At 42.6% G+C, this 16,584-nt stretch overlaps 1 protein-coding gene across 4 annotated transcripts in view; it reads left to right on the top strand.

Moving 5' to 3' along the window:
• ARHGAP10 (Rho GTPase activating protein 10) overlaps window positions 1-16,584 on the top strand; it is a 221,633-nt gene that overhangs the window by 142,932 nt on the left and 62,117 nt on the right. The window lies entirely within an intron of this gene.

Here is a 16,584-nt window from a genome sequence, read left to right as displayed (position 1 = left end):
CCCATAGAATCGGTATCCATCGCAGGGATGTGCAGGCAGTGACTCATGACTCTGTCCTGTCCCAGTTCCAGCCCTGGCTCTGGCCCCACTCACTCGTGCCACTCCTGGATGCTGTTCCTTTACTCCATGGGTCTCAGACTGGTCCCCATAGAGACCTTGCCTGCCCGCTCTGTCCGGTACTCCCAGTGGTGGGTGCAGGGCACGTGGGCCAGGATGCCCAGGCAACAGGACTAGATTCAGTGGTGTCAGAGGAGACGGGCAGTGGCAGCTGGAAGGAGCCACTGTGGGGGTTGCTGGGGAGCAAGTTTGGTTGCTGCACCGCTCCAGTCCCTCTGCATGCCTGGGGGCGGTGGGACTGGCTGCATGCGCCATGGTCTGGGCTGCCCCATACCTGAGCTGGGTGGAGCTAAGGGACCCACCATGGGCCAGACAAAATCCCTTGGCAGACTGGATCTGGCCCATGGGCTGTATTTTGCTCATCCCTGGGTTATCCCTTTCTAACAAAACCCATGTTCTAAAATAGAAGAGCTAACAGGACATTTTCTGCCACCACGTTTGCTTTGCTTGGGTGTTATATCCCTTCCTCCCTCTTATCCCATTTCTGTCCATCTTACATAGTGAGCACTCTAGGGAAGGGGTTCTATACTCTGTTTGCATACTGCAACAAGGCACCATTCTTTCTTGGTCCTGAGGCAACACCTTATTAACTGATTTAACAATAATCAACTTTGGATGAAAAAGGCCTTGACTTCTCTTTTTTTCCTTCCCTGTGGCACTAAAGACTTTTATTAAGCTTCTTTTTCCAGGAGCTGCCAAAGCCAGGAATTCTTGGCAGCTCTTCTTTTAGAGCTAGTGGTCTAAGCTCTAAAATGCTACAGGGATGAAATGGAATGTGTTCTTATCAGTGTACTATGTTGGTTTTTCATTGGTAAAAAAAAGTCCTTTAAACTGAGACACTGCTTTTGAAGACGTTACGTATTTACCAGTATTCTGAACTTCGATTTAAAAAAAAAAATGCTTAGACAAAGGTGGAAAAAAAGAAAATATGATAAAACTAATTGGGCTAGAAGATGGGGTTAGGAGAGGAGGGAGAAAACTTTTGACTAGGAATAGTCTCAGTGGGAATTGAATGGACAAGTCTGCTTGCGGGGGAGGAAAGATGAGCAGGAAGGAATGGCAAAAACAGAAGAAAATGAAAATTGCAAAGGAAGAAACTTGAGAGGAGGGAACAAAGGGGCCAGACAAGAGTTCCTTCAGGAAAGGAGGAAACCAGAGTCTGCTAAGGAAAGAGAACAGAAAGGAAGAAAGGAAAATGAAAGACCCCCACCAGAGAATTCAGAAAGCTTAAACCTATAGGCAAAAAACGTTCATTTTTACAAGCTGTGCTAATTGCTGTCGGAAGAGTGAAGAATGTGTTCATCCATTTTGCTTGTTCAATTTTATAAATGCTATGGGTAATTAATTAGTTTTCATGTAGCTTAGTTAGAATGTATATTTGAGTTATGTGCTGTTTTAGCTTGTTCATATGGGGAACTCATTAAGGTACACATTTTAATTTATTTTCATCATTTTGTTTTAAAGAAGACATCACAGTACTCTTTTTAAGTCTAAAACCCAGTTTTAGCACAAGGAATAGTATTTTAATATTTCCCTGTTAAACCAAGAGCTGCTTCGTGTAATAATACTTAGTACTTCTTTGTCTTAAAAGCACTTTCCAGAAACCAGTCTCACAATATTCATGAGATAGGTAGGAAGTATTCCCTTCTTGCAGATGGTAAAGTCAGATGATGAAGCCTGCTGCCTGAGCCAGGTGTGGCTACACAGGCAGCATTCTTTGCAATATTTTAGTGTTTGCTAAAGGGGCACCACTCCTGCACCCTCAAGGGCAGGGTGACAGAGCTGTCTCCTAAGACAAAGCTTTTGCTTCCTCATCAATCTCACAAAAGAAAAACAGCAAAACCTCAAATCAGTGGTGGAGGGGCAGGGCTGCATGGAAGCTCAACCTGTACCAATGGTAGGAAACAGCATTATTGCACCATCTTATTCTTAATGGCAGAAGTATCAGTAAATACAGTAAATCAGTAAAGACAATGTGTGACACGGCCTGTGGAGAATGCCTTTCAAAGCTCATAGCCTGTTTTTGTAACATGGTTTATAAAGAAACACATGGTTTTCAATCCAGTGAAGCATTTAAACATGAGCTTAAAGTTAAGCATGTGTGGTTGGTGACATCGGTGGGAGTAATGATGAAGTTGTCTGCTTCAGTGCTATGAGCAGTAGCAGCAGCAACAACAAAAAACAATGTACTGTGATGGCAGTGCTCTACTCCTTTGAAGTGGGTGGGTTTTTAAGCTCTTTCTATCTACTGTGGAGTTGATTCCCAAAAGTTAGCAGTTGGGCAAGGGGGCCATGGTGAGCCACAAGAGATTCTCATGAAGTCACAGATCTCTTCCCCCCTTGCCAAAAACGTTTTTAATGTTTTCCTTTTCAGTAAATCTTGGAGTAACTTATACATAGCAGGAGAACTGCATACTGATGATCAGTGTATTGCAGTATGAGAAAACCAAAATGTATAGCACCAATCCCTTCAGATTCTAGGGATTGAAAGCAGCCTGTCAAAACATTGCAGTAAAAATATTTCGGTGTGCACGGGCATTGCATTGAAGCACATGATTCTCCATTTTTTCTTATTCACATGCAGTGCATTACTTTGGGATACTTCCCCCAGTTTCATGCACAGTTTTCAAGCGGAGTAGACCTTTGTTCTCTAAAAGCAGTGACAAAATTTCTAAGCAGGCAAACAAACATGAGGATGAGAAATAGAATTCTGAAGATAAATACTGTATTTAGGGCTGGGTTGCTGGCTCTGTCAAAAGTATTGCACTTGCATGTGTTCAGCCTCAGGAGATCACAGTGGAGAATCCCAGAAGGAATGTTTACTGCTTCAAATCAAGGAATATGCTGTAAAACATCCTATGAGAGAAACGTGATTGTGGTGGTAGTCCAGATATAAAGAGTACAACCTCAGATTACCCTCTACTTCAGCTTCCCTTTTTGAAGGCAAACACTAAATGAAACACAGAATTTACAGACAAGCAAAATAAACTCCAGCTTGTTGCTTTCTGCTGGCTAAGTGCATCCAAGCTACATCCTGTCCAGTTTTGGCAGCTAGAGAGCACTGGGTATTAGCTCATAATCTGGTTTTCATTCATTGTGCATTTTTCCAGGTTTTTGCCATATTGAGGACATCTTGCAAATCAAGCTAGGTGTTCGTTTAATTTAAGAAACCAAATATTTTAAGCAACCAAAGTGGACCATTGCCAGTTCAGTTGTGGTCATGCCTTTTGGCACTGCTCATCTATTCGTGCCCCATTTTGATAAATGTTGCACATACAACTGGAAACAGTGGTCTTTACTCCAGAGTCCTTACAGGCTAATTGTAAGAAAAGGGCCAGGAGGTGAATATAAAAGCAGCCTGGAAGAATATGAGATCTGTTAGGAAGGAGATATACAGTTGTGGTCAAACCATAAATTCAGCTAACAATACAAATCATTATTGTAACATCAGAGTACTTCCTGGAGGAAAAATAAATTTCCAGGCTACTTCTGTACTGTTGTTTACCATTCTTTTTTAGTGTAGAATATTACACCTTTCCGAAGGATCCGACTCTACACCATTTTTCCCCATGTTTTATACAGCTAGCACATTGATTCAAAGTCAAAAGCAGCTTGCATTATTAATATAAAATTTTGCACAGATTGAATACATTCTCATCACCAAAGGCAAAATGGGATATTACCTAATCAGGCATGGTTGTGGTCTGTTCAATTTGGTGAATAGCTATTCTTTGGTTAAGCCTTAGCTTAGGTTAGTAACACAGCCTTTTATCTTTGCAGCTGCTATTTATTCTCTTTGAAGAGATATACACATATTCTGTTCCTGAATTCCCTGTTTGCATTTTGGTAACTAAATATGTATGCCGTATTTAAGATAGCTACAAAATAGGATTAACTAATATCCCTTCTTGTTTAAAGGCATTTGTATTCCTTTTAAATCTCTTGTAAGATGTCCAAAGCCTGCTATCCATGGCTGTGCTTTAAAGAAAGGCATTCCTTTTTTAATTCTCCTTCATGCAGGTTAGGGTAGGTAACTACAGTAATAAGAGAAGGTGGATTTGCTATTTCTGCTCACACCATGAAGAGAAATGTGGATATTTCAATCCTGGCATGTGCGTTGTTAACTCTCTCTTCTACTCTTCAGAAAACAGCAACAAAATGTACTGGCTGATACGTGTTCGTTGTCTGCTACCAGGAGTATTCTTGCTATGAATTGTTAAAATGTGGAATGAGATCAGGATACAGAGGAAGTTGCAGTCTTTGTACCAGGATTGCTACTTTTAGAAAAGGCTGAGTCAACACACCCATAACTTGCAAACGATTAAAGGATGTGTTTTAACCTTGATTTTTTTTTCTTTTTTTACCCTTGCACAACTGACCTTCCAACCATAATCTTGTTTTAGAGAACCTACCTACCTATTATAGTGCTTGACAGTATTGATGTGAGCCACAAAGTCCAGAGCAAAGAACTCCAAATGAATGGTCTAAGAGAATATGGATGCATCAGATCTGAGTGAAATTTTCCCAAATTTTAGCTGCTTTGGCAGTGTCATGAGCTCAAGAGCCTTGTGTAAAGAGGAGCAGATGGATGATCCATTTTTAGTATGGGATTGAGACCCGTAGAGTCTGCAGGTTCCAACAAGCAACACTTTAGGCTATAGTAGTCAGGCTAACTGAGGCAGTCTGACCAGTACAACTTTAATGAAGGTGAGGCTGTCTGGGGATGTCCTGTTATTGCAGGAAAGCGGTAGTGTGTTCATGGTTAGTTCCTGTTTCTAGCTTTGACTTTACCCATTGCCTTTTCAAAGATGCGATGATTTATAATTATTTCAAGGTTGGATAAGGCAGACAGCAAAGGTCATACTGAAGCCTTTTGATGGGTTCTTCACAAGAAATTGATATCTAGGCATCGTTCTGCTGTCATCAGAAATTTTTTTTCAAGCTTAAGGATCATAGATGCTGTATGGAGGTGTTTTTCACATTGCAAAAGGGCCCTAGAACCAGAAACCTTGTGCCATCCAGTGTACAGGAAATCCTATGTTATGATGTCGCTGAAGAAGAACAAGAGAAGAGGAAGCTGTTGTGTTGCTGGAACGCCTGTATTTCAATAAGCAAAATGGTGAACACGGAGAGGTAAGGAACTTTAAAATATCAATTAAAGTGTTGCCTAAATGTTGCATAATTCAGGTATTGGTGAAAAATTTGGTTAAACAAAAAAGGCTTTGTCTATTACAACGAAAAAATGTTTTTGTTTAAGTAAAGATAACTCTCTGCAGTGTGACGCCTTGTTTTACCAAATTGTGGGATTGAGGGCAGGAAAGTGAAATAGACCATGACTAACTAAGAACAAGAGCAAAATGGACTGATCCTTGCCCAAACAGGATGAAATGCTAAAAATAAAATTCATATGTTATGAAATAATTGATATCTAAAATATTTAGTTTTAGCAATCTGAAAAATGGCGAAAGCACAAGTGAAAAAAAAAATCAGTGTTTTAAAATGTGTTGACCAGTATTTCTAAAATGTTAGTCTTACAAAAGTTACTAGGGCAGGGATTGATAACCCCCAGCATGTGTGCCAGAGCACAGCATGCAAGGCCATTTTGTTTGGCACGCCATGGCCTGCCTGGGCAGCTGCTGCCAGCTACGGAGCCTGGGGCGGCTATATTCTGGGGTGGCTATAGCTTCCCCAATTCCCTCCCTCCCCCCCCCAGTCACCACCTCTGTGCACTGGGCTCCAGAGCCCCACCCATGCTTTGTGCCAGCAGCAGCTGCATGCACCCCTCTGGGTAGGTGGTGGGGGAGGGCCCTGAGGCAGCACAACCCCAGGATCCTCTCCCACCATATGCTCTGAGGCACATGTGCAGTTGCTGCCAGCATGGAGTTGGTGCTGGTGCTCCAGAGCCCCGGCATCAGCTCCGAGCTAGTGGCAACTGCACACGCGCCTCGGGCTGCAGGGCAGGGGGCCGACCTGAGGCAGTGTAGGCATGCATGACTCCGGGTGGACGGCAGTGGAGGGGCTGGGGTTGTGCTGCCCCAACCCATCATCTGCCCTGCGCCTCAGAGCAGTTGGTCAGGGAAGGTCTTGAGGTTATGCTGCCTCATGCCTCGCCCCTGCCATCCACCCAGAAGGGTGCATGCAGTCACCCCTGGCTGAGGCTCTAGAACCCAGTGCACAGGGGCCGCACTAGGGGAGAACTTGGGGGGGCTATAGTCACCCCAAAATTCACCTTAGCTGCTCCCATAGCCACCCCTCCAGTGTTGCTTGTGTCACTGCCACCCCCCTCCCCCACACACAGCTGAGCCTCCCCCTCCCAGCGCTGCCCTGACTGCATGGCCTGCCCCATGCAACTGAGCCCACCCTGCTCCCACCCAGGTGGTTAGGGCTTTTCTCTTCTCTCATCTTTTTTCTCTTTCCTTTTCTTATATTTCTTTTCTCCCCTTTTTCTCTCTTTTTTTCTTCTTTCTCTCCTTTTTTCTTTCCCTCTTCTCTCTCTCCTCTCCTTTTTTTTCTCTCTTCTTCTTTCCCTTTCTCTGTTTTTTCTCTCCTCTTTTTCTCTTTCTCCCTTTCTCTTTTTTCTCTCTCATCAGAGCATGCTTAACAAAAAATATTCAAGAACAGAGGTAGCAAATGAAGTTTTGTTTATTGTCACCAGGTTTATAATTTGTAGAAAACCTGGTATTTACTGTAAAAACAAACAAACAAACAACATTTATGATTATTAACTATATTAATATGCAGTGCATCCTGCCATGTATCCCCACCCTGGTTTTGGTTCTATGGCATGCCAGCATCTGACAAGGTAGACATTGTGCTTTTTTTGGTGCTCCAGCCAAAAACGTTGCTTATGTTGGTGCTAGGATGTCGCAGGGCACTAAGGTGTGCCTGCTCCTTTAAGGGCAGGAACTGCTTGGCTAGAGAGCCTGAGGAACTAGACAGAGCTCCACAGCTGCAGGTTTCCTGGGCAGCAGGCTAATGGGGGAATTAGCCTGCATCTGCACCCGGTCAAATGACCGGAAGGAGTCAGGGCCTGGGCACATATAAGCCCTAGGGCTGAGGCCAGCAGGGTTGAGTTCTTTGGCAAGCTGCCAGAGGAAGGTGCTCCTGCAGGGAAGAACTATCCAGGAACACTGTAGCTGCTGGATAGACTGTTTACAGGGCTAATGAGGCTCCAGGAGTCTACAAGGTACCTGGGGCAGGGAGGCACTCAATACCCAAGGAGTAGTTTTGTGTTTTAAAGAGATAGAATGTGGCTTGCATTACTTGTATTATGTTATAGCCCAGGAGCTCATATTTATGTTGGACCGGACTGAGGCTGGTGGGGAGGAGGAGGCCTTATAGGGGGTACACTACAGTGTAGAGCCCCAGTGCCAGAGAGGGTGCAGAGACAGGGCTGCAGCGAGCCCGGCACCAGAGAGGGTGCAGCTACAGGGGCCAAGGGCCCTGTGATGACAGGAGGCTGAGTTAGACTGAGGCCTCATCAAAATAGGGACAACATTTAAATACCACCTACAAGGCATGGGGCATGGTTAAGAGGAGGTGTTGGAGCCATACACCTAGCCCATAAGGCTTGGGGGTACCGTAAGGCACCTCCTGAGCATGGGACCCAGTAAGGTGTCCAACAACCCACAGGGTTTAGAGGAGTCTGTCAGGACTGTGACTGAGAAGCAACTTGAGGACAGCCTCCTGATTTATCATTTATACCAGCAAGGCGTGGCAGATGAGATTAGTAGGCACCCATAGGGTAGAGCCGGCATGGTCATAGTGCCCTAGCAACATCCCGGGGAGGCTGTATCGTGACATAGGATCTGTGATTATTGTATTGTCTTGAGATAGGAAGACTATTGCTCAGACTTTTAAATTGAAGAGTACTGTTGTTGAATATTTTAAGCATTTTTTCTAAGATATTATTTTACTGGTTCAGATGTAGAATACTTTATATTTTTTAGCACTCTGTGGATTTCACCTTGTACATCCTAAACTGCTTCTGATTGCTTGTCTACATTAAAGACTTGATTTGCTATAAATGCATCTTTGGTTTATGTTGCAGAAAATGACCTAAGGAATGCCAGAGTCACTGTCTTCTTGCTTCAAGAGATGAACCGGATAAAGATTCCAGCAGAGTAAGTGTGCATTGTAAATCAGCCATTTTAACTCCTTTTTTTCTGAGCATTGTTATATCTCTAATAAATGTTTTTTTTTGTTTGTTTTTGTACAGGTTACTGGGTTTAAACCCATTTAGTTTTGTACTGTATTCAAACAAAAAATTAACCAGAAAAGAAGGAGTTGTGGTAGTAAAAAATTCTGCTGGACTATTACTTTGGCTGTTTAATGTGTGAAATATTCTTAGGCCACCATAAATGGTTGCCAGTTACCATGGGAAGACGAGGAGTAACAAGAATTAATAACCATATAATGCACAAGGGTGGAGTGGTATATTTCGTCCAGAAGGTTAGTGTTTTAAGTTCAATAAAAATTAGTTGAACTGTTTTTGTGTATGTTTCTATTTATTTATCAGTTCCAATGGACCCCTCTACTGAAGGAAATTACAAGATAAAATCTTGTATTATGGCACCAAATTCCTTGAGAGAGTATTATTTTGGGAGGCTAGAAACCAACTGAAAACATTATCTTGGTGGGAGAGAGACTGAGGCAGGCAAAATATGGGTTTTGGGCTGGATCCAGCCTGCCAACCATTTTCATTCAGCCCATGGTACCCACCAACAAATTGTGTCCTGCTCAGCCCTTCTGCCCATGAGGGTGGGAGCGAGGTGCCCATGTGTATAACCCCCTCCCCCCCAACATACTCTGTTTCACCTCGCTCCCACCCTTGTGGATGGTGGGGCCCAGACTGGCCAGCACACAGCTTTTGGGAGGGGCTGCTGCTGCCACTGCTGCAACTCCTGAGGACCTGCTCAACTTCCCAGGTATTCTGCTGGCTTGGCAGTAGGTAGGGAAGCAGCAGGGGCAGAGCTGCAGTTGGGTGGGAGCACGGAGCATGGGCTGTGGCTGGTGGCAGTGTGGAGCCTGCACCCAGGAGGGTGGTGGCAGCATGCAGCTCAGGTGTGCAACAGGTGGGTGGTAGGGAGGGTGGGAGGGGTTCCCCCCCCCACGATCTCCCCATAGCATGCAGGCCACAGCGTACCCGATGCCCCACCCCCACAACTACACTCCCCACATCCCACCATACACCCACACCTCCTCAACACCCCACCACACACACACACACACACACACACACACACACACTATACAAGACTAAGAATTTATTTTTCAGTTATTATGGAATCACCTCTCTATATTTATGTATATTGTACAAATACAAATCAAGACAAAAATATTTTTTGCAATAAAATTATAATACATTATAGTAGGTGTTTGATTTTTAGTGTATGATTTGGTTTCTTTCTGGTTCTAAGATGGCAACCCCCACCCCTTCCAAAAGGAGTATTTCTGGGGAGCAAGAGGAAGGACTTCTGGTGGCCAAGGTCAGGGGTTAGGGGGTGGGATTTCAGGTCCCAAGATTATGACCAGGGGTGGGGCAACTGTCAAGGGGCGGGGCTACCCATGTGGCCCTTGAGAATTCAATAAAACTTGTTAAGCTGCCCCCTACCTGAAATAATTGCCCACCCCTGATCTAGGACTTGACATGACGTGTCCCCACTTTTTCAACATCTTGGGATTAACTGGTAAATGACTCTCTCTGGATTCTTGCTCATATACTCAAGGGATAACTACACGCATACTCCATGTGGCGAGTAATGTGAAAATGGATGATCTTTTGCCTCATGACAAAAACTGGGGGCAGGTTTCAGATATTAAGGATTTTCATTAAATTTATTCCTTGCAGCTCTGTCTGGTTCCCTTATTTTTCCCTCCCTCTTTTCTGCATCTTCTCCTTAATGTTTCCCTTGCACTGATTTTAAGTCAACTGTAATTGCCCCTAGTGCTCTAAAGGTAGTATCAAGTTGTTGGCTACAAATGTCCAACTCGGGATCGTTAAAATTCTAGTTTAATAGGCGGATTGAAACACTGTAATCATAAACCTTGGGGCTGGTCCCCACACATGCACACACATACACACACACAGTAGCAGGCTACAGAGTCAGGTATACCTATCCTACAAGCGCTGGAGTCTGTCATTGAGGATTCTTTCAGCGTGGTGTTATCTTCCAGAAGGGGGTCGCCGGCTGGTTCTTCTGGCTGGACAGGTCTGGTCGAGTTGGAGATCAAGAGGGCGCCCCTGAGGGTCACTTTTCACTGCCTTTTATCTGTCCTTGGCAGACTTTGGTGACTCCCCAGTTTTCAGGTTTGCCCAATCCAGGGGTCATTGACCCTCGTGGGACGGGTTCCCCCCCCTCGGTGGTTACTGGACGGCATCTGTCAGCCCCAAAGGTCATCTGCATGTACGTGCAGGTTTGGGAGTCCATTGATGAATTTTGAATAGGGCTCTGGGAGCGGTCGATTTGGAGATACTCAGCCCAAAAGTTGGTCCCCGGAGTTGATTAACTCAGGCCAGGGCTTCTAGCCCTTGATCAGTGACATTTAGAGATTTCCCGGTTGTTACATTGTCTTCCTTTGAGTTCTTCGTTGGCTGATCTGCAGCTTCCAGGTGTTAATTGCTGCCTGCTGCTACAGTGTTACACATTCAATCGCTGATTCACTCGCTCTTTCAGGGGCCAGCCTGATACAGGGAAGGGCAGTTTGATTCCTGCCCTTGTTAACATTGTTACAATGTATAACTTACTTATGAAACTAAACACATTTAGTTGAAAGGTGAGGAGTATAAAATATAAGCTGCAAATGCCATGGCACACAAATAGATAAAAATACCAAAATACAAGGGGAGATACAAAATGCACACACACAAATTTTAAAACACAATTCCTTATCTTAAAGTGAAAGAGAGAGGAAGGAAGAAAAGGTAGAAAAAGCGAAACATATCCAAAGAGGGGAGAGCAAATGCAGGCAAGAGAAAAAGGGGGCTTTCTGCTACAAAGTTTATGAATTACCTCTGCCTGAGAGGTGGCAGACTGTATTTGGTGTTCTTGAATGGCAGTGGGAGCACCTTTCTGGCCAGTGTGTCACATTACCCTGCATTCTCCCTGAATGCCGCCTTGCTGGGGTTATATAATCCCAGCAGTCTTTCCTGCCCAGAGCTGAAGGGCTGGACCCAGTGATCTCACAAAGTCCCTTCCAGCCCTAAATTTATGGGAATCTGTGATCCCCAACCCCTGCCTGATCTGCTGCTCTGCCTTCTGTTCTGTCTACCAACGTGCTACACCTTTCCCTTTTGCGATCTGCACAAGCCTTATATAGAGGCTGAGCGTGACACTTGTGCCATGCCTGCCACAGGTTGGCTACGCCTTTTCTATAGCGCCAGGGTCTACCATTCCATGTACAATCCATGGCTGACTGCAGTATTGAGGAGTAAGCTGTATTCAGTTGAGGTTTCCTTGTCCATCACACAAGGTAAGTGTGGTTGGGTGTGTGTGTATATATGAAAAAAAAATCCTTGCGTTATAAGCAAAAAACAAAACAAAAAACCACCCCCTAAAAAGCACCTTTAAAAACTTAAAATTTCCTCTCGCATGTTATCTGTATAATAGAAGGGAGTGGTTGAGAGCAGGCTTTTTATGGCTTATGTAATTGTGTTTGTTCTTAGGTAACTACAAATCATTTATGTAGGTAGCTTCAGTATTTGACCACAAGCTGATTTAAGGCAAGTAAAGTGACACTGGGAAATGAATAATGCTGAACAATAGTGAGAACAAAGTTGAAAAGTATTAATATTCTACTGTAAATCCAGCACAGTTTGGTGACAGCCTCTCAAGCCTACATCACACCATGTGACTGTAATCTTCTTATCCTCTTGAAGTTTGATTACTTGTTTTTATCTCTGCTAAACCCAGGTAATTTAATAGCTAAAGTTTGTTCATTTAATTGCCTACACACAAACTAATGTCTCTGCTGTCACAACTTTTACAATCTATGTGAACAGTGACAGTGGGAGCTTTATTTATTTATTATTTTTTATTTTATGTTTGAGGGGAGCTCCTTTGGCGTAACAGGGAACTAAAGATTTTATGAAATAGCATGCTTAGTACTGCTTTAATGTTGGTGGCTTGCCTGGATTGGGTTTCCACACTCTTGGATGCATTCAGTAGACTTGCTGCACATTTAATGTTTATGATTCATTGTACCAAAAGGGCCAACTGTGGCTTGGTCAGTTTTATGTTTGCACTCCCCTTTAAGTCAAAGCATCTAAGTGTTTGTAAACTATCATCTCCTGTTTCTTTTAGCTTTTCCATCTCTGTCCATATATAAGCTATTTAGATTGTAATCTCTTGTTTTGACTATAAAATGTTTAGAATGCTTCCTGTGATCGCTAATCAAAATAAAGGTGAAATTATTTTTTTAATCCATCCCTCTCTTTTAGATCTATCAGGTTGTACTCGAATTCTCAATCAAACTTAAAACTGGCGACAGCTAAATATTGGTCAGGACACAATAAAAGGCATTTATGTTATGGGAAGGTAGAATCATTTACACCAACATGGAGAAAGTGAGAAAAGGGAAGTCCATGAGAGCCCTGTGTGCCCCTCGGGAGGCAGTTTCTGGTTCTCTTCCTGTTTTGCAAATACTGACACTGTGCAAAATTGGTGTGAACTGCAGCGTTTACCTCAGAGACAATTTACTGCTGTTGAAAGGACAGGTCTAGTTGTGAAAAGGTTATGCTAGATCCCATTTTTGTAAAAATAGTGGGAACCAATTAAAAAGCTTGTGTTACTGGAATGTATGAAAAGCCTGGAAGAGCAAAATTAAGTCTACATTAATGTCCTGGTAAAGTATCTGTGACTAGATAGTCTTGATATGCATAGTAACATTTTAGTGTATGTAGATCCAGAGCTTGTACTGCTGTGAGTTGGTTACATGGAGTCCTATAGGATTATCCACATTAGCCAGCACAGTAACCAGTAGCATTTGTAAGACAGGTCATGGTTGTCAAGTGTGACTTGCTGAGAGCTATTGCTAACGATAGGTGACTATATTTCTCTATTCCTTATCTAAATAGCTCTTTTTTATCCAGATTTGGGAGGTAGGTTTCAGGTGCCCTTCCTACGCAGCAAGGGTGGATGGAGATTACCTGGAATTTGGCAAAAATCTTCCTAGTATAGCAGATGACCAAGGAAATCTTGTAAAGATAGGATGAGGCTTACACTGTGTGGGGCACAAGCTATCTGAAAGTGCCCCGGAGATCATTTGAGCTCCTTATGGAAAAATATATTACCTGTAGAGGTATTCCCTGTTCCCCTACCATGCACCAGAAATAATACGTCTTTTGCAGTCTGACATGTCTGGAGAGTTTAGGAAGGAAGGGAGAGATGGGGTTCTGCTCTGAGAGCATGGACAGATGAAATGGTTAAACCTGGAGGATAGACCATCTAAGCCCCTAAACCAGAATAACTTTGCCCAATCCAGTGGAGAATTACTCCTGAAAAAAATCAGGGGTAAAATGCTACTGCTATATGTTACATGAGTTTAAATTTAATCTGTCCATGCATCCTGGAGTAGTTGTTCGCTCTCCTGTTGCCTAGTAGTGAGGGGCTGTAATAGTTCACACAGTAGGTAGCTACTACAAGATAGCCATGCATCTGTCCAATCCCGATCTCTATGTGATTTACATTGGAATACAACACTGATATAAATTATAACAGTCTGTTTATCTGCCTATGGCCTGACACTGGTTTTTGAAGCTTGATGCCCTGTTGAATGATTTCATAAAGTAACCCAGGCTGGCTTTGCATGGTGACTTGAGTTGGGTGGTACTGTTACGAACTTTGCCATTTCACCAATTAAACAATTTTTAATATTGTCAACTGTAGTTCATTATTATTTCACTTGGCAGCTGATGATGACAGCTGTGTCTTTTCATAGCACCTGATGAAGTGAGCTTGAACTCACAGCAGCTTATGCATCTCTTATTTAGTTAGTCTATAAGGTCTGTCCTGCCTTCTGCCTAGCTGCATGAAGGAAGTTGGGCTTGGCATGCCTGAATTAGCCAGGAGATGAAACCAAACTTTATAGGGACCCTGGTAACAACAAAGGAGAAAGCTTGGTGCTGTTTATCTCTCCTTTGTTTTAGGTGAGGGGAGGGAAGAAAGGGCAAGAAACTCTTCTGTAAATTGTCTGTAGGGCTTCTGTCATGGCACTTGGCAGTAGCAGGTTGCTGTATGAGTGCTCAGGTATGTGTTCTGTTTTCCCAGGTCAGTAGTCTACTTTCTCTAGCTGATTAGCACGGTCAGTTTGGAATTGCTGGTTATTTCCCTTGTGTAGCATATAGCTTTTTAACTAATATTTTTCATCATCATGCTGCTAATAACAGTTAAGAGTTCTTAATGGGCTTATTCGCAGTATCCAGTTCATTACCTTACTTACTGCCTGTGCCTATCATGGTGTTAGACATGTCATTGAATAAGGATTAGTATTGCCTAATAAAAATTAGTTTTATGGTTTGTTTGGTGTTTCCATATTTTATTTTGGTGGTTTCTTTAGTTTCTCACACCAGTAATTTTATAGGACAATGTAATTTGTGCAGGACTGAGAGAATCGAGGAGTGTTACTCTAGCTCATGCAAAGTCATGTTCATACAGATAGTGTTATTTTTTTGTTGTGCCCCTGGACAATACCTTCTCTTCCCATCCATATCATTTGATTTTTAACTGAGACATCTGGATATGAGTTAGATTAACCCCACTGTGGAATATAGGGCAGCAAATAAAACATCAAAACCTTTTAAAGATTTCTAGGTGGTTTGCTGTTTGCAGAGAGCCTGAATACAACACTGAACCCATGAAAATATGGCATTAGGCTTTTTTGGCAGTCTCTTGAATTTGTCCAAGAGCAAATACTTGTCTATAAAATAGCTTAATCCAGCTTTGTTATATTTACACATAAGGGGGCAGTATGGTACTGTTAGCTAAATACCCTGTATGTGCACTTCAGATGTTATTAAATATTGCATTAGGTTTTAAGAAATGGTTTAGAACTGTGATCATAATTAGTATTTCTGACTTGGTCTTGAGTTGCATGGCACCTACACAGTCAATAACTATCATGGTTCAGTCTTTTTTTCCTTGTCCAGACAATTCTGTTTTTCAAGCGTTTCATGCAGTATTCTTTTTCTCTCATATAATCAATGTTTATAGACATGTACAAGAGAAAATAGTTTCTTTAAAGCTAGTGTGTGGATGTGTAAATGTATAGGGGTATTTGCTCTGTGGAAGGGGGCACATTCCACCATTGCCTTCCTTTGGATAACATGTCTGTTGCCAAGTCAATGATGCTGAGTATTGTGATGTTCTCATCCTTTCCCCACCTCCATTTTTTGTAGGGTAGTGGTTCTGGCTATTTTACCTTTCCCCACCTCCATTTTTTGTAGGGTAGTTTTTCTGGCTATTTTCCAGCCACTACAACCTAACATCAGGGTAAACCTAAGTGGATGCCATGGAGAAACCAGCATAAATTTGAGTTTCTGCCTTTGAGGATATTTACTGTTACAGTCTAATTTTGTATATACACAGTACTCGGGATAATAGGCCAGCATATGATAGCATGTAGTGTTTCTTTTAATTGTAACAACATGACGCCCAGAGTGGTTTATCACACTGTGATTACTGTCCTCGTGTGTTTAGACACTTGGCTTTTAGCTTCATGCCGCATCTGAGACTTGTTGTAATAATCCAAAAATGTGCTGCCTGCAGTGTCTCTTTATTTACACCTTCTGTATGCATTTTTGCTTAGTAAAAGTCTTCTCAGAACACTCATTATGAACCCTCTCCTTGTTACATTTTGCATACAAAGTGTTTAGCTCTGTAGACTTCTGGAATAAAGTAATGTCAAATACTATTTTACTATGTTGTGTCTTGTTGTATTATCATGCTCTGGTGCTGTACGGTATAATACAAGCAGAAGGCTTCATTTTTGTGAAGCTATGTGTGCTTGTTCTTTTTTAGTACTGCTGTTTTTAATGAAATAATATACCAATAGCATGCTTATGTGAATCCACCATGATCAAATGGAAAAGGCTACTTAATTACTGTATTAGACTGTTGATCAGCTGCTATAGGTAAATAAGCATCATTAGACTCTCGTTTTGTCTGAATGAAATGAAAAAACACGCTTGAACAAATGTTTATTGCTGCTTCATCCAAAGAGCAGTGACACAGCACTTTATATTGGATGTTGCTGCTCATGAAACAAAAGATAAAATGGTGAAAGGAAACATAATTCCTTTTGTGTGCGCCTTGTGGGTGTCTTCATGGTTATGCCTCATAACTCAATATAAAATGACTAACTGAGAACGTTCCAAAACCAATATAATATTCCTCCTTCTCTCCTTAGGCTCCCACTTCTCAAATCCCCACTCTCTTCAGGAGCATGCTAATATTTCCTTAGAAAGGAACC

Source organism: Alligator sinensis, unplaced genomic scaffold (genome assembly GCF_000455745.1).
Source record: "Alligator sinensis unplaced genomic scaffold, ASM45574v1 scaffold169_2, whole genome shotgun sequence".
In the NCBI taxonomy this organism is placed as follows: Eukaryota; Metazoa; Chordata; order Crocodylia; family Alligatoridae; genus Alligator; species Alligator sinensis.
Note: the sequence above shows the minus strand (reverse complement) of the source record. Positions and strands in the feature narration are given on the sequence as shown.